Source organism: Mercenaria mercenaria, chromosome 14 (genome assembly GCF_021730395.1).
Source record: "Mercenaria mercenaria strain notata chromosome 14, MADL_Memer_1, whole genome shotgun sequence".
Lineage (NCBI taxonomy): Eukaryota > Metazoa > Mollusca > Bivalvia > Venerida > Veneridae > Mercenaria > Mercenaria mercenaria.
This window is the reverse complement of record NC_069374.1, coordinates 44,931,105-44,953,016: the sequence shown is the minus strand read 5'-3', so window position 1 is coordinate 44,953,016 and position 21,912 is coordinate 44,931,105. Positions and strand designations below refer to the sequence as shown.

Sequence of the window (21,912 nt, the reverse complement as noted above, 5' to 3'; positions counted from 1 at the left end):
AAAACATACTTGTAATGCGATGATTTTCGTTCCTGCCTTGACTCGTATACCGATGCGCTTTGGGAAGGCTGAAAAGAACTGGCCACTGATATATATATCAGGTCATAGCAGCAGCCCGAATTACTAAGGCTTTCAGTAAGGTGTGAGGTGCTCATTTACGTTGAGTCCTATGCGAATAAGCTTTGTGACAGCTCTAAGTAATCACCCAGCACCATATCTTTTAGATTTCATATGCAACGTATAGAAACCATTTGCTCTGTAAATATATGATTTTACCCCAAATTGATACCGTCACCCTGCCCTAATCAGTGCACCGAATTGGCCATGTAACCACTCAAATTGTAGATCGGAAAATTATTTTCAAAGGTATACCTTCAATATTAGGGAGCGAGAAACACACTAGCCACTGTAGCCCGATATTAAAACACACTTGTAATGCGATGATTTTCGTTCCTGCCTTAACTCGTATACCGATGCGCATTGGGAAGGCTGAAAAGATCTGACCACTGACATATATCACAGGTCATAGCAGCAGCCCGAATTACTAAGGCTTTCAGTATCGTGTGAGGTGCTCATTTACGTTGAGTCTTATGCGGATAATCTTTGTGACAGCTCTAAGTAATCACCCAGCACCATATCTTTTAGTTTTCATATGCAACATATAGAAAACATATGCTCTGTAAATATATGATTTTACTCCGAATTGATACCGTCACCCTGCCCTAACCAGTGCACCAAATTGGCCATGTAACCACTCAAATTGTAGATCAGAAAAGTTTCTTTAAAGGTATACCTTCAAATTTAGGGAGCGAGAAAAACATTAGCCACTGTAGCCCGATATTAAAACAAACTTGTAATGCGATGATTTTCGTTCCTGCCTTGACTCGAATACCGATGAGCTTTGGAAAGGCTGAACAAAACTGACCACTGACATATATCTCAGGTCATAGCAGCAGCCTGAATTACTAAGGCTTTCAGTATCGTGTGAGGTGCCCATTTACGTTGAGTCCTATGCGGATAAGCTTTGTGAAAGCTCTAAGTAATCACCCAGCACAATATCTTTTACTTTTCATATGCAACGTATAGAAACCATTTGCTCTGTAAATATATGATTTTACCCTGAATTGATACCGTCACCCTGTCCTAACCAGTGCACCGAATTGGCCATGTAACCACTCAAATTGTAGATCGGAACATTATTTTCAAAGGTATACGTTCAATATTAGGGAGCGAGAAACACATTAGCCACTGCAGACTGATATTAAAACACACTTGTAATGCGATGATTTTCGTTCCTGCCTTGACTCGTATACCGATGCGCTTTGGGAAGGCTGAAAAGAACTGACCACTGACATATATCACAGGTCATAGCAGCAGCCCGAATTACTAAGGCTTTCAGTATCGTGTGAGGTGCTCATTTACGTTGAGTCTTATGCGGATAATCTTTGTGACAGCTCTAAGTAATCACCCAGCACCATATCTTTTAGTTTTCATATACAACATATAGAAAATATATGTTCTGTAAATATATGATTTTACCACGAATTGATACCGTCACCCTGCCCTAACCAGTGCCCCGAATCGGCCATGTAACCCCTCAAATTGTAGATGAGAACATTAACTTCAAATGTATACCTTCAATATTAGGAAGCAACAAACACATAAGCCACGGTAGCCCGCTTTGGAAAGGCTGCAAAGAACTGACCACTGACATATATCTCAGGTCATAGCAGCAGCCCGAATTACTAAGGCTTTCAGTATCGTGTGAGGTGCTCATTTACGTTGAGTCCTATGCGGATAAGCTTTGTGAAAACACTAAGTAATCACCCAGCACCATATCGTTTAGTTTTCATATGCAACGTATAGAAACCATTTGCTCGGTAAATATATGATTTTACCCTGAATTGATACCGTCACCCTGCCCTAACCAGTGCACCAAATTGTCATGTGGACGGATAGCTCAGTGGTTTGCACACTGGCCTTCCAATCCTGAGGTCGGGGGTTCGATCCCCGGCAGCTACTAGGGAATTTTCAGAAACGCTTTTCAGTGTTTCCCACCAAGCTAGAGGTGTACTGGTCAGGAACCCAGGCAATCCTTGCGTGTATCAGTGCTATATACTGGGCACGTTAAAGAACCAGGCTGTCTATTCGCAACGAGCTAGGCTAAGTTAGCCGGACAAGCCTGTATCTGATTTCTGATCTCTCTGTGGGGGCTTTGTCTCACTCTGTCCCTCTGGTCAGATCGCTCTGTGTCTGTACTAGTAGAGGATGATTTCGCGCCCTGTGTGGCTGCAGTTGCTGTAAAGAACCTTTGAACGTGTTTATCATGAAAAGGGCGCTATATAAATCTGGTATAATATATAATATGATATATGTAACCACTCAAATTGTAGATCAGAACATTATCTTCAAAGGTATACCTTCAATATTAGGGAGCGAGAAACACATGTAGCCACTGTAGCCCGATATTAAAACACACTTGTAATGCGATGATTTTCGTTCCTGCCTTGACTCGTATACCGATGCGCTTTGGAAAGGCTGAAAAGAACTGACCACTGACATATATCTCAGGTTATAGCAGTAGCCCGAATTACTAAGGCTTTCAGTATAGTGTGAGGCGCTCATGTACGTTGAGTACTATGCGGATAAGCTTTGTTAAAGCTCTAAGTAATCACCCAGCATCATATCTTTTAGTCTTCAAATGCAACGTATAGAAAACATTTGCTCTGTAAACATATGATTTTACCCCGAATTGTTACCGTCACCTTGCCCTAACCAGTGCACCGAATTGGCCATGTAACCCCTGAAATTGTAGATCGGAACATTATCTTTAAATGTTTACCTTCAATATTAGGGAGCAACAAACACATAAGACACTGTAGCCCGATATTAGAACACACTTGTAATGCGATTTTCGTTCCTGCCTTGACTCGTATACCGATGCGCTTTGGGGAGGCTGAAAAGAACTGACCACTGACATTTATATCAGGTCATAGCAGTAGCCCGAATTACTAAGGCTTTCAGTATAGTGTGAGGCGCTCATTTACGTTGAGTACTATGCGGATAAGCTTTGTTAAAGCTCTAAGTAATCACCCAGCATCATATCTTTTAGTCTTCAAATGCAACGTATAGAAAACATTTGCTCTGTAAACATATGATTTTACCCCGAATTGTTACCGTCACCTTGCCCTAACCAGTGCACCGAATTGGCCATGTAACCCCTGAAATTGTAGATCGGAACATTAACTGCAAAGGTGTACCTTTAATATTAGGGAGGAACAAACACATAAGCCATTGTAGCCCGATATTAAAACACTCTTGTAATGCGATTTTCGTTCCTGCCTTGACTCGTATACCGATGCGCTTTGGAAAGGCTGAAAAGAACTGACTACTGACATATATATCAGGTCATAATAGCAGCCCGAATTACTAAGGCTTTCAGTATCGTGTGAGGTGCTCATTTACATTGAGTCCTATGCGGATAAGCTTTGTGAAAGCTCTAAGTAATCACCCAGGACCATATCTTTTAGTTTTCAAATGCAACGTATAGAAAACCTTTGTTCTGTAAATATATGATTTTATCCCGAATTTTTACCGTCACCCCGCCCTAACCAGTGCACAGAATCGGCCATGTAACCACTAAAATTGTAGATCGGAACATTAACTTCAAAGGTATGCATTTGATATTAGGGAGGGACAAACACATAAGCCACGGTAGCACGATATTAAAACACACTTGTAATGCGATTTTCTTTCCTGCCTTGACTTGTATACCGATGCGCTTTGGGAAGGCTGAAAAGAACTGACTACTGACATATATCTCAGGTCATAGCAGCAGTCCGAATTACTAAGGCTTTCAGTATCGTGTGAGGTGCTCATTTACGTTGAGTCCTATGCGGATAAGGTATGTGAAAGCTCTAAGTAACCACCCAGCACCATATCTTTTAGTTTTCATGTGCAACGTATAGAAACAATTTGCTCTGTAAATATATGATTTTACCCTGAATTGATACCGTCACCCTGCCCTAACCAGTGCACCGAATTGGCCATGTAACCACGTAAATTGTAGATCGGAACATTATCTTCAAAGGTATACCTTCAATATTAGGGAGCGAGAAACACATTAGCCACTGTAGCCCGATATTAAAACAAACCTGTAATGCGATGATTTTCGTTCCTGCCTTGACTCGTATACCGATGCGTTTTGGGAAGGCTGAAAAGAACTGACCACTGACATATATCACAGGTCATAACAGCAGCCCGAATTACTAAGGCTTTCAGGATCATGTGAGGTGCTCATTTACGTTGAGTCCTATGCGGATAAGCTTTTTCAAAGCTCTAAGTAATCACCCAGCACAATATCTTTTACTTTTCATATGCAACGTATAGAAACCATTTGCTCTGTAAATATATGATTTTACCCTGAATTGATACCGTCACCCTGTCCTAACCAGTGCACCGAATTGGCCATGTAACCACTCAAATTGTAGATCGGAACATTATTTTCAAAGGTATACGTTCAATATTAGGGAGCGAGAAACACATTAGCCACTGTAGCCCGATATTAAAACACACTTGTAATGCGATGATTTTCGTTCCTGCCTTGACTCGTATACCGATGCGCTTTGGGAAGGCTGAAAAGAACTGTCCACTGACATATATCACAGGTCATAGCAGCAGCCCGAATTACTAAGGCTTTCAGTATCGTGTGAGGTGCTCATTTACGTTGAGTCTTATGCGGATAATCTTTGTGACAGCTCTAAGTAATCACCCAGCACCATATCTTTTAGTTTTCATATACAACATATAGAAAATGTATGTTCTGTAAATATATGATTCTACCACGAATTGATACCGTCACCCTGCCCTAACCAGTGCCCCGAATCGGCCATGTAACCCCTCCAATTGTAGATGAGAACATTAGCTTCAAATGTATACCTTCAATATTAGGAAGCGACAAACACATAAGCCACGGTAGCCCGCTTTGGAAAGGCTGAAAAGAACTGACCACTGACATATATCTCAGGTCATAGCAGCAGCCCGAATTACTAAGGCTTTCAGTATCGTGTGAGGTGCTCATTTACGTTGAGTCCTATGCGGATAAGCTTTGTGAAAACACTAAGTAATCACCCAGCACCATATCGTTTAGTTTTCATATGCAACGTATAGAAACCATTTGCTCGGTAAATATATGATTTTACCCTGAATTGATACCGTCACCCTGCCCTAACCAGTGCACCAAATTGTCATGTGGACGGATAGCTCAGTGGTTTGCACACTGGCCTTCCAATCCTGAGGTCGGGGGTTCGATCCCCGGCAGCTACTCGGGAATTTTCAGAAACGCTTTTCAGTGTTTCCCACCAAGCTAGAGGTGTACTGGTCAGGAACCCAGGCAATCCTTGCGTGTATCAGTGCTATATACTGGGCACGTTAAAGAACCAGGCTGTCTATTCGCAACGAGCTAGGCTAAGTTAGCCGGACAAGCCTGTATCTGATTTCTGATCTCTCTGTGGGGGCTTTGTCTCACTCTGTCCCTCTGGTCAGATCGCTCTGTGTCTGTACTAGTAGAGGATGATTTCGCGCCCTGTGTGGCTGCAGTTGCTGTAAAGAACCTTTGAACGTGTTTATCATGAAAAGGGCGCTATATAAATCTGGTATAATATATAATATGATATATGTAACCACTCAAATTGTAGATCAGAACATTATCTTCAAAGGTATACCTTCAATATTAGGGAGCGAGAAACACATGTAGCCACTGTAGCCCGATATTAAAACAAACTTGTAATGCGATGATTTTCGTTCCTGCCTTGACTCGTATACCGATGCGCTTTGGGGAGGCTGAAAAGAACTGACCACTGACATTTATATCAGGTCATAGCAGTAGCCCGAATTACTAAGGCTTTCAGTATCGTGTGAGGTGCTCATTTACATTGAGTCCTATGCGGATAAGCTTTGTGAAAGCTCTAAGTAATCACCCAGGACCATATCTTTTAGTTTTCAAATGCAACGTATAGAAAACCTTTGCTCTGTAAATATATGATTTTACCCCGAATTTTTACCGTCACCCCGCCCTAACCAGTGCACCGAATCGGCCATGTAACCACTAAAATTGTAGATCGGAACATTAACTTCAAAGGTATGCATTTGATATTAGGGAGGGACAAACACATAAGCCACGGTAGCCCGATATTAAAACACACTTGTAATGCGATTTTCTTTCCTGCCTTGACTCGTATACCGATGCGCTTTGGGAAGGCTGAAAAGAACTGACTACTGACATATATCTCAGGTCATAGCAGCAGTCCGAATTACTAAGGCTTTCAGTATCGTGTGAGGTGCTCATTTACGTTGAGTCCTATGCGGATAAGGTATGTGAAAGCTCTAAGTAACCACCCAGCACCATATCTTTTAGTTTTCATGTGCAACGTATAGAAACCATTTGCTCTGTAAATATATGATTTTACCCTGAATTGATACCGTCACCCTGCCCTAACCAGTGCACCGAATTGGCCATGTAACCACGTAAATTGTAGATCGGAACATTATCTTCAAAGGTATACCTTCAATATTAGGGAGCGAGAAACACATTAGCCACTGTAGCCCGATATTAAAACAAACCTGTAATGCGATGATTTTCGTTCCTGCCTTGACTCGTATACCGACGCGTTTTGGGAAGGCTGAAAAGAACTGACCACTGACATATATCACAGGTCATAGCAGCAACCCGAATTACTAAGGCTTTCAGTATCGTGTGAGGTGCTCATTTACGTTGAGTCCTATGCGGATAAGCTTTTTGAAAGCTCTAAGTAATCACCCAGCACCATATATTTTAGTTTTCATATGCAACGTATAGAAAACATTTGCTCTGTAAATATATGATTTTATCCCGAATTGATACCGTCACCCTGCCCTAACCAGTGCACCGAATCGGCCAGGTAACCACTCAAATTGTAGTTCAGAACATTAACTTCAAAGGTATACCTTCACTATTAGTGAGCGAGAAAGACATAAGCCACTGTAGCCCGATATTAAAACACACTTGTAATGCGATGATTTTCTTTCCTGCCTTGACTCGTATACCGATGCGCTTTTGGAAGGCTGAAAAGAACTGACCACTGACATATATCACAGGTCATAGCAGCAGCCCGAATTACTGAGGCTTTCAGTATCGTGTGAGGTGCTCATTTACGTTGAGTCCTATGCGGATAAGCTTTGTGACAGCTCTAAGTAATCACCCAGCACCATATCTTTTAGTTTTCATATGCAACGTATAGAAAACATTTGCTCTGTAAATATATGATTTTACCCCGAATTGATACCGTCACCCTGCCCTAACCAGTGCACCGAATCGGCCATGTAACATCTCAAATTGTAGATCAGAACATTAACTTCAAAGGTATACCTTCAATATTAGGGAGCGACAAACACATAAGCCACTGTAGCCCGATATTAAAACACACTTGTAATACGATGATTTTCTTTCCTGCCTTGACTTGTATACCGATGCGCTTTGGAAAGGCTGAAAAGAACTGACCACTGACATATATCTCAGGTCATAGCAGCAGCCCGAATTACTAAGGCTTTCAGTATTGTGTGAGGTGCTCATTTACGTTGAGTCCTATGCGGATAAGCTTTGTGAAAGCTCTAAGTAATCACCCAGCACCATATCTTTTAGTTTTCATATGCAACGTATAGAAAACGTATGCTCTGTAAATATATGATTTTACCCCGAATTGATACCATCACCCTGCCCTAACCAGTGCACCGAATCGGCCATGTGACCACTCAAATTGTAGATCAGAACATTATCTTTAAATGTGTACCTTCAATATTAGTGAGCGACAAACACATTAGACACTGTAGCCCGATATTAAAACAAACTTGTAATGTGATTTTCGTTCCTGCCTTGACTCGTATACCGATGCGCTTTGGGGAGGCTAAAAAGAACTGACCACTGACATATATATCAGGTCATAGCAGCAGCCCGAATTACTAAGGCTTTCAGTATAGTGTGAGGCACTCATTTACGTTGAGTACTATGCGGATAAGCTTTGTGAAAGCTCTAAGTAATCACCCAGCACCATATCTTTTAGTTTTCATATGCAACGTATAGAAAACCTTTGCTCTGTAAATATATGATTTTACCCCGAATTGTTACCGTCACCCTGCCCTAACCAGTGCACCGAATCGGCCATGTATCCCCTAAAATTGTAGATCAGAACATTAACTTCAAAGGTATACATTTAACATTAGGGAAGGACAAACACATAAGCCACTGTAGCCCGATATTAAAACACTCTTGTAATGCGATTTTCTTTCCTGCCTTGACTCGTATACCGATGCGCTTTGGGAAGGCTGAAAAGAACTGACCACTGACATATATCACAGGTCATAGCAGCAGCCCGAATTACTAAGGCTTTCAGTATCGTGTGAGGTGCTCATTTACTTTGAGTCCTATGCGGGTAATGGTATGTGAAAGCTCTAAGTAATCACCCAGCACCATATCTTTTAGTTTTCATATGCAACGTATAGAAACGATTTGCTCTGTAAATACAGTGTAACTTCCGAAAACCGGACCTTCTGAAAACCGGAAACCTTTGAAAACCGCACGAAACTCAAGGTCCCGTTTTTTTCTGTTCTTATTTCCATATATTTTTAACCTCTGAAAAGCGGAACTTCCGAATTCTGAAAACCGGACGATTTTTGAAGCACCGTTTATATTTTAACACTAAAATTGACTTCTGAAAACCGAGCAGCAAAATATTTGCTGGATTAAAAGTGTCACCTGATCATCCAGAAACTCTGTCAACATGTTCGTTTGTTTATTAGCGGTGCGCGTTTATTTTGACACTTTGACACGCTATATAATCACAATGATCATTTGATGCAAAAGTAAGGAAGTACTTAGCGATTATCTTCATTTGTATTCAGTTTATGAAAACGTGATGAATTAAATATCTTATGTGTTTAAAACTTTCTTAATATTTGAATGAAAGAAAGATAGATGATTTAAATGATTTAGTTACACCGATTAAACTATGCATTATCAACATTACTTAAAATTTAATGTTGACGAACTCGGGACTCCAAAGATGGTAAAATGTAAGTGGAAAATGTTTGCGTAAATGCCATTATTAAAGTTTTGTTGTTTCTTTTTATATTTGTTATTTATGTATTTATTATCCTTAATGTTTGTAATAATTTAATTAATTAATCAATTAATTAATTAATATGAAATTGTAAAATTAAAAAGGATAAAAATCTCCTTCATCCTACGTGTAAGAAAACATAACTCTTGTGCACCACGTCCACTTTGCCTACAAACTTTCAAACTTCTGAATTCCGGAAACTTCCAAAAACCGAACTTTAAGGCTGGTCCGGAGGTCGTTCGGTTTTCTGAAGTTACACTGTATATGATTTTACCCCGAATTGATACCGTCACCCTGTCCTAACCAGTGCACCGAATCGGCCATACATGTAACCCCTTAAATTGTAGATCAGAACAAATGTATACCTTCAATATTAGGGAGCGACAAACACATAAGCCACTGTAGTCCGATATTAAAACACACTTGTAATGCGATTTTCGTTCCTGCCTTGACTCGTATACCGATGCGCTTTGGGAAGGCTGAAAAGAACTGACCACTGACATATATCTCGGGTCATAGCAGCAGCACGAATTACTAAGGCTTTCAGCATGTGAGCTACAAATATAATGATTCTTTATATTTTTCGGTATAGCTGAATGTAATGTACAGAATGTATTGTGCAGAAATCATCGTAAGATAGCGATAGTGATATGTTACATAAGAGATATGTAAAAGAAAGTCTATAATATGTCCGGCCAATTTAATAGTTACAATAAATTTGAAAATCCCACAAGACTGCGCTGATTCCAGTGGGAAATGGAACTGGTGAGATATATTTAGCTCTTGATTATTTTATATTTTCTGTTTTGCCATTTCCGTTGATTTTTTTTTTTTTGTTTGATAAAAACGAGTAAAACTAAGGTTTCAGGACACTAAATCTTGAGGCAAAAAAGGCTCAAAAATGATCCCCTTGTGCGACCTGCACTGTATCATCTGCAAGTGACTGGCCTAATACATATGTACATGTATATTGTTAAAGCATGTGGCCAGACGAAAATAATGAGAAGAAAAGTGTCTCATGACTGTTTACTTTTTCCGCAAATTTGAGCTGAATCTGAATGGCTGGCTGGCTGGCTGGCTGGCTGGATTGATAAATGGATGACAGTTTCCGTTTTATCTGTCTGCCGTTACCTCAGGTAAGATTTTAGACCCGGTCGTCTACACAGAGCTAGGAAACTCGATTCAAGCATATATTTATATTACACTGTAGTAACTCGTACGAAGTTATCCTTAATTCCCTAAACATTGTAAATAACCAGTTTGATACCAATGCCATTAAAGTACGTCTAGATATTTTAATATATATTACACGGAAAATAGTTCCTCTGTTTGATGGTGAATATTTGTAAATTTTTGAGTGAAAGACCTGCAATAAATGGTATGGTTTAATAGAGAAGATATGAAATAGTAGGTACATGTACAATTTGACAGAATGAGAAAGTCAGAATATGCATAACATGACTTTTTGATAGGGCCAGTTTTACCTGTTTGCGGCCATCTAGAGGGTATTCTTCATACGCATGTGATTTGGTTCTAAATGGTGGAAAAATGAGCCGGTCTGCCCAATGTTTACTGTGGTTGGATTTTTTTTCTCTTGAATACTTCTGTTGTGTTCAGATATTTTATAGGGGTTGGAATGCATGCAAAATTGCAACAGTGTCCAGAGCCTATATAGAACATATAGTAAAAGTAACTGTGGTCTTAGGCCTTATGTAATGGAAAATGTCAGAAAGTAAATTGTCAATATTTTTGTTATTTTTCAATCTACAGTGAATGGCTGGTAGGCATAGAAATTTGGTAAATATTTAGATTAATCATTACATTTGCTGAAATTGCTTCAGTTTGAGTTAAAAGTATACATGCACTTGAAAAATGTAAAAAAAAATCCTACTTTCAGTTTACATATTTCTGGATTTTGTCACGAATATGAAATAGTAGGTCGATGTACAACTTGACAAAATGAGAATGTCAGGATATGCATAACATGACTTTTTGATATGGCCTGTTTTGCCTGTTTGCGGCCATCTAGAGAGTATTCTTCATACGCATGTGATTTGGATCAAAATGGTGGAAAAAAGAGCCGGTCAGCCCAATGTTTACTGTGGCTGGAATTTTTTCTCTTGAATAGTTCTGTTGAATTCAAGTATTTTTATGGGGTTGGAATGCATACATATTGTAACAGTGTCCAGAACCTATATTCAACATATAGTAAAAATAACTGTGGTCATAGGCCTTATTCATCCACAATGACATATATACATCCACTATGTCATTCATTCATCCACAATGTCGTGTATACATTCACTACGTCATGCATACAGCCACACTGAAAACAATTGTACAACTCACATACATATGTAATGAAAATAACCATGTTCCGACTTGTCCGGAAGCCGCGCTGGTCTTGTGTTTACTATCGTCATTCCTTTATAGGTTGTCATTTAGTCTGATAGCAAATTGTTTCTCCGAGTTCGTCCAAAATTATAGCTTATCTCTGTAGTTTTCAGTGCAAGGTTAATTTAATTAGGTGAGTGGTTTTGTTTTCATTTGTATGTAAAGTTCCATATGCTGCTTTATAACACAATACAATAAAAAATACAACGTCTGAGTATAGTTAGTATAGTCTGAAGGGTATAAAATTGAAGAGGGGATCCTCAAACCTCTTATGAATAATTCAAGAAGGTAGTACAACTAACGAAGTACGCTGAATTCAATGAAATCTTGCAACATACGTCTTGAAGTGCATTTTGGTAGTCATTACCAAACGTTGGCTGAATTTTGGTAGTCAATGAAAAATTGTAATGCGACCATTAGTTTGTGCCGTAACAGCGCCCCGATCGAAATTCGAATCTGCAGGCTTATATGTAAATGCATCATGGTTTAATAATAAACAAGCAGATCCTTTGGAAACATGGAATGCAACAAATCAAGATAAAAAACACATGATTTGGTTGAGTCTGTTGTGATGGGCAAGTAATAAGTATATGGTTTATCTCTATTAATAAATTGATGACTGAATACCGAATCATTTTATTTCTAAAATATTGCAAGCATAAATCTAGTAGCTAAAATCTGGTTTTAAGATTTTATCTATTCGTCCTTAAAGATAATGTAAAAAGATGCCAACACAATCTGTAAATATCTTACAATTCTGGTAGCACTGAAACGGACAAGTTCTACAACAGGTCAACTAGATAACACAACACCGGCACACAAATACCCATCTACAGTCCACTCTCAGCAACAGTGTGTCTGCACGATTTGCCAATGTACGAGCGCCCCAACACTCACTCCATCCCGATCGGAAACGTACCATGGGAATTGCAAACTGTTTACCAGCAACAGTACCACACCGCTGCCTTTCTACCAGTTCTGCATTATCACCAGGTTTTAACGTCAAATTAGACACAACGGTTTAAAAGGTTACATACGTGTAACTAAATAACTGCAAAATGTACACGGTTTATTTCTTTGACATAAATGAAAGTTTTTCTCTCTTTTTGTTTACAGAATTAGCACAATAAGACCACAGTTAGGGTTAAAATAAAGAATTCAAAATGAAGTCTAATGCAGTGCGTGCCATTATTCATCTTTTTAAATGATCAAAGACGTTTACTGCAGTATGTTAGGTTATTTCATAGCGAATACAGTGCACAAGTATACTAGTAATATTATCTAATTTACTTATGTAGAACTACTGATTGGGACTTTTTACAGAATTAACAAAATTATCACAATAACGGCAATTATATACAAGATAACTTAATTGTTTTGTGAATATGGGCCCAGAGTTCTATAGAGTACGAACCCTTAATTCGGTTAGATGGATTTATTTAAGCATTAACCAGTACTGTAAACAGTGCGTGAGAGAATAGTTAACATGCATGTTTGAATTGTTTTTGCTATCCATTAAACAATGTTCTATTTTCTTATCATTTCGACAGGTTGGTTACGTAATTAACGATTCAAACACCAATGTAAATCTATGTCCAAATTTCGTCACCGAGAAGGAAGACAAACGTATGTACCGTTTCTTTAATAATTGTATGGTCCAAAGTTCGATTGTACAGATCAAAGATCGATTATTGTATGATCCAAAGTTTGATTGTATGGTCAGATTATATGGTTTAAAGTTTGATTGTATGGTCACATTGTATGGTCCAAGTTCGATTGTATTGTCAGATTGTATGGTCCCAAGTTCGATTGTTTGGTCCAAAGTTCGACTTACGTCACAGATAAAATCAACATCTGACTAAGAAAATGCGTCTTAAAAGCTATTTGAAACCTTTTACTTTCGGAATGTTATGGATTATATTGTAAGTGACACAAGAGCATTCAGGTTGATACATGTGTACACCATTACCATTTTCATGGCAAAACTATGAAGATAGTATGTTCATACGTTCTTAGGCAATCTCCGCGCAGGAATATTGTCAAACAAACATCACTGCCTCCAAACAAATCACATGACGATAGTACAACCATGTAATTCTAACATGGTGAAACGTCAACTACTGGGATGAAAACTTTGTACAACATAAAATGATGAAAATAAAATTCAGCTGACTTTATACGTGGTGGCAGTGTCCTGTGTACCGGTAAGGAAGTTGAAGTTTGGTAGACATTCGCGAAAATCTATGGCTTTTTTTAGATATATCAATCTTCAAACAGCCGCAGCGTTAAAAATGTAGGTACACGAGGTCCAGTACTTAAATGGTCAACGAAAGATTTGTCAGTATGTTGTGACAAAAGTTTTTTGTGAAAACGTGCCTGAATTTAGATATTTACAATTCTTTAGTTATAACAACGACTGCACGACCATCCCAATGCAACAAACTTGCACTTTTCACTGACATTACTTACAAGAAAAACGTTGGTATACAAAGCTCCTTGAAATGTCCAGGCAACGTGAACCACGACGCTGATGCTGCTGTGATGGCCTTTTGTTCCGCACCAGATCCGGCTTTATGGTTGAGAGGGATCAAAGTAAGTTGATAATGAGCCGCGCCATGAGAAAACAAACATAGTGGCTTTGCGACCAGCATGGATCCAGACCAGCCTGCGCTGGTTTTCAACCACATAAAAGAATTGATAATTTTATAATTTCTTAAATGAATGCTTTGTAACAGACCAGATTTATATCATTATAATAAGAAGAAGACGTGGTAAAAAGTAGTATTTTTGTCAAATTTTGACGGTCACAAACCAATTTATTTGGCAATTAAAACTTTATATAGAACAAAAACTGTTTTCCTTACATAGGAGCCCTGTGACCTATCACTATTTTCAGCTTTCATATTGTATTGTTTTACCATTTTTATGTTTCTATTTTTGTCAGATCTGCTTTAATCTTTAGATAAGAGATCCTGTAAGCATCTCACAGAAAGTTAGGAGAAAATTTTCTAAGGAGATTAGAAATTGTTCATACCTTTGACAGTTTTGCATTTGAAAAAAAATAGAGCCTGCATTGATTTGAAAACTAACGATGATCTATACTTCTTACAAGTTTTTTATTCATTTGTACAACTAATGAAATGAGAAAAATCTATGAAGAAACTGTACTGTCAGATGTGTTTTTAATAAAAATCTGATTACACATACGCATTATATATTAAGCAGATACCTTTAACGTGAATGCCATGTACAATACGTAGGTAACGGAGAACTGCAATCAGTTAGCGCAGTACATACCTGTAGCTGTGTTTGACCACCAGTCAACATACCAACAGGCAGCCGGTATCTTACTCGCATGTTATCTACAGGTTATACATGTGAGTATTTTTAATCTTTCTACAGCTACATAGAAACAAGTATGTCCATGGGCAGAATGTCGAGCCCGCCAGCTGTCAAGTGTGACATTGACCTTGGATCTTTGGACTGGTTCTTGCGCATGACATTCCGTCTCATAATGGTGAACATTTATGCCAAATTACATCAAAATCCCACCATACATGAAGAAGAAATGCTCCGGACAATCTTCAATTTGACCTTTGACCTCCAATAGTGACACTGACCTCTGTGATAGGATCATTGAGTTTTCGCATGACACGCCTTTTCATTGAGTTAAACATTCATGCCAAATATAAACACGATTGGTCCATGCATGTCAAAGTTATAGTCCGGACGAAATCGGACGGACGCAAGCATATACACCGAAAGTGGCGACTATATCGAACTCACCGCAAGCGGGCCCGACACTTAATTTTGTGAAATACATACGTAGTAACCTAGGTAATAAACACAAACGCTTGCGACAGGACCCCGGTACTGGCGCTAAATCAAACATTAATGATCAAACAGCTGCTCCTGCCAAATTGCTTAAGTTTATTCATTTTCGTCGGGGTCTTATTTTTGCAACTTTAAGAATTCCCCCTAGTCCATTTATTTGGGAAAAAAAAGGTTTATCTGTAGTCTTGGCTTGGTTTGTGATGTTCTGAATCACACGAGCCAAATTAACTGAAAAACAATATCCCGGTTGAGAAATTGAATTCGCAACCTCTGCGGACTTTGAACATGGACATACGGACAACACACCCTTGTGTACTGCTCCCGTTTTCTTAATACATATTTCTTTTGCTACTTTTACTTTTAGCTTGCGTTAGGGTCTTAAGTTATAAAACGATTTGTCGTCTTGCCCTTGCCATTTCAAGATTTTGCTCAGAAACACTCGAGGTTTTAGACAGGTCTTCGGAATAAGCCTGATGAAACAGCTGTATGTCTTGCCAAGATGTAGCAAGATATTTACTGTAGTATAGTGTTGTATTTTCTATCCGTCACAGACTGGCTCGCAGAATTGTACAGGTGGTCTACATATAATAGAGGTTACCACATCCGACAAACCTACAAGTTTAGAGTATCACGTGGTAGAGTGGCCATAGATACAACATAGCTACACAAAAATGAGTAGTTTGTTTTCAAATGTGTATATTTCAAACTGATAATAGTGTTTGTATAACCCAAGAGAGTATCATATTATGTAGCAGCACATTTATTATAAACATACATTGATATAAAGCGTCTACAAGTTGTTTTTAATTCCGAATGCGTCCTGTGTATGAATAGAGATCTTCAATATAATCTGGGTTTTTTGTTTTGTTTTTTGTTGTTGTTTTTTTAAATATTAAAAAGATATATAAAAGAAAATATTTGCAGTTTTATCAACGATATCGTTATGCAGGCAAGCATGTGCATATTGTACAAAACTTAATCAATGAATTTTGTCTTTTGTAATCATATCGCCGTTTATCCTACATCCGAGGGTAGAACTGCATACTGAAAAATCACGTTTTCTATGTCCGTGATTTTCATAATTTGAAGTAGTCTGAACAGTTTCTGTAATCATGCGCCATTTTGTGTAGCTTCCTGTCTCGCTTCTAGAACGAGGCTTGCTATTTCCGGTACACCGACCATGTGCTTTGCGTGTGCAAATATCATAGGAACATCTTGTCGCATAAATTTTGCATCTCTATCCATCACCTTGAATAAAAATTCAGAGTCACAGATTCAGGTTCACGGGAATGCTTGAATCGTCAATAATATTCAGTTATAGATTTTGTGAAATTAACATCGATTCACCTAGAGTTTACCTGAGAAATTAATTAAAGCAAAATGTCTAAAGTATTACCCACTGAATATAATTATCTGCAAATGTCTGCATGGACGTTATTCGTAGACATACAAACAGATGTATATTCAAAAATTGCTGCGCTACGTATAGACAATATATTAATCAATTTAAATAAGCTTTTACAATAGTCCGTCTTTTTCAATACAATAATTAAAAATTTCAGAGATAGTTTGAATAACGTTTGTAATTCATAAGCTGATTTTGTAAATACTCTTTTTGCAATGTTGTCTCACTATAAAAATTGTAACGCTAGAAATTTATAACTGTAAGACTAAAAGAGATAACGACCTGTGTTACAGTATGGTAAAAAATAACAATCTTTATAAGTATGAAATAAAATAATGCTTTGAGTTTCAAACTTTGATGACAAAGATACCAAAGACATTCTCTCCACTCGTGAGCAAGTAGCTTCGTAGGTTAACGACCTATAAGATGTTAAAACCTTAAAGATGTTTACTGATAGTGTACAACTGTAATTCAAAAGCAATGTTGTCTTTTTATTTTCAAAGGGGTCCGGGAATAGATAGTATAGATCTTTAACAATAAATAATCTGTCACAGAATGTTTTTTCCCCGAGATTTGCGTCCCAGTTTTTGTATGTCAGGATGTTACGGCTCTGTGCAGCTTAAATGCAATTTAACCGTCTGTCCTAGTCTAGTCTGAATTTGACATTCAGGTCAAATGGACAGGACAAAAAGTTCATTTAAAATAGTTTCTTACGTTTTAAACAATAATAAAGTGTGTGAAGTTGGCGAGAAGTTCGACATTCGACATTGAACATTGGATAAGAGAACAACATTGAATATTTGAAGCGTGAAGTTGGCAATAAGTTAAACTTTCGACATTGAACATTCGACTCAGAACGACATTGGGGATTGGAACTGAAAAGGACATTAGACATTCAATTTCAAAAAGACATTAGACATTCGATACCAGAAGGACATTGGACATTCAATTTAAGAACAACATTGGACATTCAATTTAAGAACGACATTGGACGTTCAATAAAGGAACGACATTGGACATTCATTTACAGAACGACATTGGACATTCGATTATAGAACGACATTGGACATTCGAATCCAGAACAACATTGGACATTTGATACCAGAACGACATTGGACATTCAATTTCAGAACAACATTGGACATTCGATACCAGAACGACATTGGACATTCGATTTCAGAACGACATTGTACATTCGTTTTCAGAACGACATTCGACATTCAATTTCAGAACAACATTGGACATTCGATACCAGAACGACATTGGACATTCTATTTCAGAACGACATTCGACATTCGATACCAGAACGACATTGGACATTCTATTTCAGAACGACATTGGACATTTGATACCAGAACGACATTGGACATTTGATACCAGAACGACTTTGGACATTCGATACCAGAACGACATTCGACATTCGATACCAGAACGACACTGGACATTCAATTTAAGAACGACATTGGACGTTCAATAAAGGAACGACATTGGACATTCATTTACAGAACGACATTGGACATTCGATTATAGAACGACATTGGACATTCGAATCCAGAACAACATTGGACATTTGATACCAGAACGACATTGGACATTCGATTTCAGAACAACATTGGACATTCGATACCAGAACGACATTGGACATTCGATTTCAGAACGACATTGTACATTCGTTTTCAGAACGACATTCGACATTCAATTTCAGAACAACATTGGACATTCGATACCAGAACGACATTGGACATTCTATTTCAGAACGACATTGGACATTCGATACCAGAACGACATTGGACATTCTATTTCAGAACGACATTGGACATTTGATACCAGAACGACATTGGACATTTGATACCAGAACGACTTTGGACATTCGATACCAGAACGACATTGGACATTCGATTTCAGAATGACATTGGACATTTGATACCACAACGACATTGGACATTCAATTTCAGAACGACATTGGACATTCGATACCAGAACGACATTGGACATTCGATACCAGAACGACATTGGACATTCGAATCAAGAACGACATTGGACATTCGATACCAGAACGACATTGGACATTCAATTTCAAAACGACATTGGACATTCGATACCAGAATGACATTGGACATTCGATTTCAGAACGACATTGGACATTCGATATCAGAACGACATTGGACATTCGATACCAGAACGACATTGGACATACGATTTCAGAACAACATTGGACATTCGATACCAGAACGACATTGGACATTCGATATCAGAACGACATTGGACATTCGATTTCAGAATGTCCAATGTCGTTCTGGTATCGAATGTCCAATGTCGTTCTGGTATCGAATGTCCAATGTCGTTCTGAAATCGAATGTCCTATGTCGTTCTGGTATCAAATGTCCAATGTCGTTCTGAAATCGAATGTTCAATGTCGTTCTGGTATGGAATGTCCAATGTTGTTCTAAAAATGAATGTCCAATGTCGTTCTGAAATCGAATGTCCAATGTCGTTCTGGTATCGAATGTCCAGTGTCGTTCTGAAATGGAATGTCCAATGTCGTTCTGAAAGCGAATGTCCAATGTCGTTCTGGTATCAAATGTCCAATGTCGTTCTAAACTCGAATGTCCAAAGTCGTTCTTGATTCGAATGTCCAATGTCGTTCTGAAATCGAATGTCCAATGTCGTTCTGGTATCGAATGTCCAATGTCGTTCTGAAATCGAATGTCCAGTGTCGTTCTGGTATCGAATGTCCAATGTCGTTCTGGATTCAAATGTCCAATGTCGTTCTTGATTTGAATGTCTAATGTCGTTCTAAAATTGAATGTTCAATGTCTTTCCAAAATCGAATGTCCAATGTCGTCCTAGTATCGAATGTCCAATGTCGTTCTTGTATCGAATGTCCAATGTCGTTCTTAAATTGAATGTCCAACGTCCTTCTGGTATCGAATGTCCAATGTCATTTTGAAATTGAATGTCCAATGTCTTTTTCAGTTCCAATGTCCAATGTCGTTCTGAGATCGAATGTTCAATGTCGAAAGTTTAACTTATTGCCAACTTCACGCTTCAAATGTTCAATGTTGTTCTCATATCCAATGTTCAATGTCGAATGTCAAACTTCTCGCCAACTTCACACACTTACAATAATAAATCTTAAAACATTAAGACAAGATGAACAGATGGTTTCAAGTTACATACAACGTGTCAAAATAAGACTGTTTACTTAAAGATTCGACATAACCTTAACGCCCTGATACTAGTATATGGATACTGGTCATGGCTGTCCAATGAAGTTGTAGGTCGCTCATATCATTAAAAAGTTGATAAATACATGAAAAACGTCGATCAACAATCGCTACAGTTCAATATACAGGATTTCTAGGACAATGATTAATGTCTGCACACATCATACCCCTCTTAATCTCATTTTACTTTTGCCAGGCACAAAAGGTAATCATTCGCCTTTATGGCTACAAAAAAATGCAGTCGGATTATTCAGCTGTTTTCTAAAATATGCTAAAAGCTCTCGTTTTGAAATTCGCCTTTAGACCTTGAATCAAATTAATACTTGCCCACCTGTAAGTCCGCTCCTACAGCCTCAGCAAGGTCGGTTTTGTTTGTCACCAACATATCACTCTGTGTTATACCGGGTCCGCCTTTCCGTGGTACTTTATCGCCACCTTTAAAATAAACCATTCCGGAAATTTATCATATAAGGCAGCTGCTTAAAATGGATGAAATAAACAGAAACAAAATAGGTAAAATTTATTGATAACTTTATAACAAGATTGAAATACCTTATCAGAATCAGATGAAAAAGAAATATTAAGTGTATCTCAAAAAAACATATTTCATTTCTCTTTGCATCAACGCAATGACGACATCAAAAATAACATGCAAAATGACGACCAGAGAAACCATATACAATGTACTGTGTACGCGACAACGTGATACTTCTTAATACATGTATTGGCATACTTTATACATTTCCATAAAATGAAACTCACAGTACACTCTTTTGAAATGTCACATCTTTAAACATTAAATAAAATGGCAAAAATAAATATTTTAATCAATCAACTATGTTACAGCTAACCTATAATCTGCTGGTGGCAACTGATTCTGCCATTGCGACCAGTACAGATGATGATCAGGCTGCACGTTCGTTATTCAGTCAGTCAATATTCAGCAACATCTGAATAAATCTGATGTCATGCAATAAAACAATTATTGAATGTCTTATCGGCCAATAGTCAGAACTTTTGACCACAAGCCATTCAGCAAGTATCCTATCCCTTCATCAGGTGTTAATTACGTCATGAAAGTCTTTGCGGAGAGGTTTACCTTTTTTCCTCTAACAAAATAGAAAAGTCTTTTGCAATGTTGTTGTTTAACTTCTAATAAAAGTGTTGTGTTACGAATACAACCTGTTATATCTACTGGCTTTCTGTCACAAATACAGTATATATTTCATTCAACGAATACAAAACCCTGTATTTAACTCCCATCGGATACGGAAAAAAATCTTTTAGCAATTGCGTAATAAAGGCGTCTCGCTGTTCCATGAGTCAAAATGTTGACCGTTTCAAACGAGTTATTACTTTTTATTTATCTAAAATTATAGGTATCGCAAAACCAACTCGAGCCGTATACAATATTGCAGACGAAAGTATTGTTATGATAACCCCATTATATTTCACAATTATTTACAGAGGAAGGTCCAACAATGCCAGATAAAATAACACATGTCTTTAAAGTTGTAAATCCAGTACAAATCATATGCAAGCCAGCTTTTGCCATTTAATTTTGTTTTAGAATGGAAATAATCTTAATTAGTTTAATTACTGTACACCAGTCCTTGGCCAGTGTTTACAAATCATTTTTCGGTCTCAGCTGAGTTTGAGTTTGAAATTTTAAAATCAATTTTACTAAATTTTTAAGGTTTAAATTCCAACTGAGACTGAACATCAATACTGAGTAGTAGTTTGAAAATAGTTATTAGCTGAAAATTTAATTTCTGCAAATGTTTTGTGTACAGGGAGCCTGATATGACTTTTCAGTTCTCTTTCCTCGAATGACCTACCTCGCGGATGGCTGCGTGAGGACAACCGCCCGTTTCCACTGCGCGCATGCGCTCTTCTGGCA

General features: G+C 38.0%; 1 protein-coding gene across 3 annotated transcripts in view; it reads right to left on the bottom strand.

The window, feature by feature from the left end:
- LOC123527475 (uncharacterized) overlaps positions 1-21,912 on the bottom strand; it is a 577,437-nt gene that overhangs the window by 415,208 nt on the left and 140,317 nt on the right. The window lies entirely within an intron of this gene.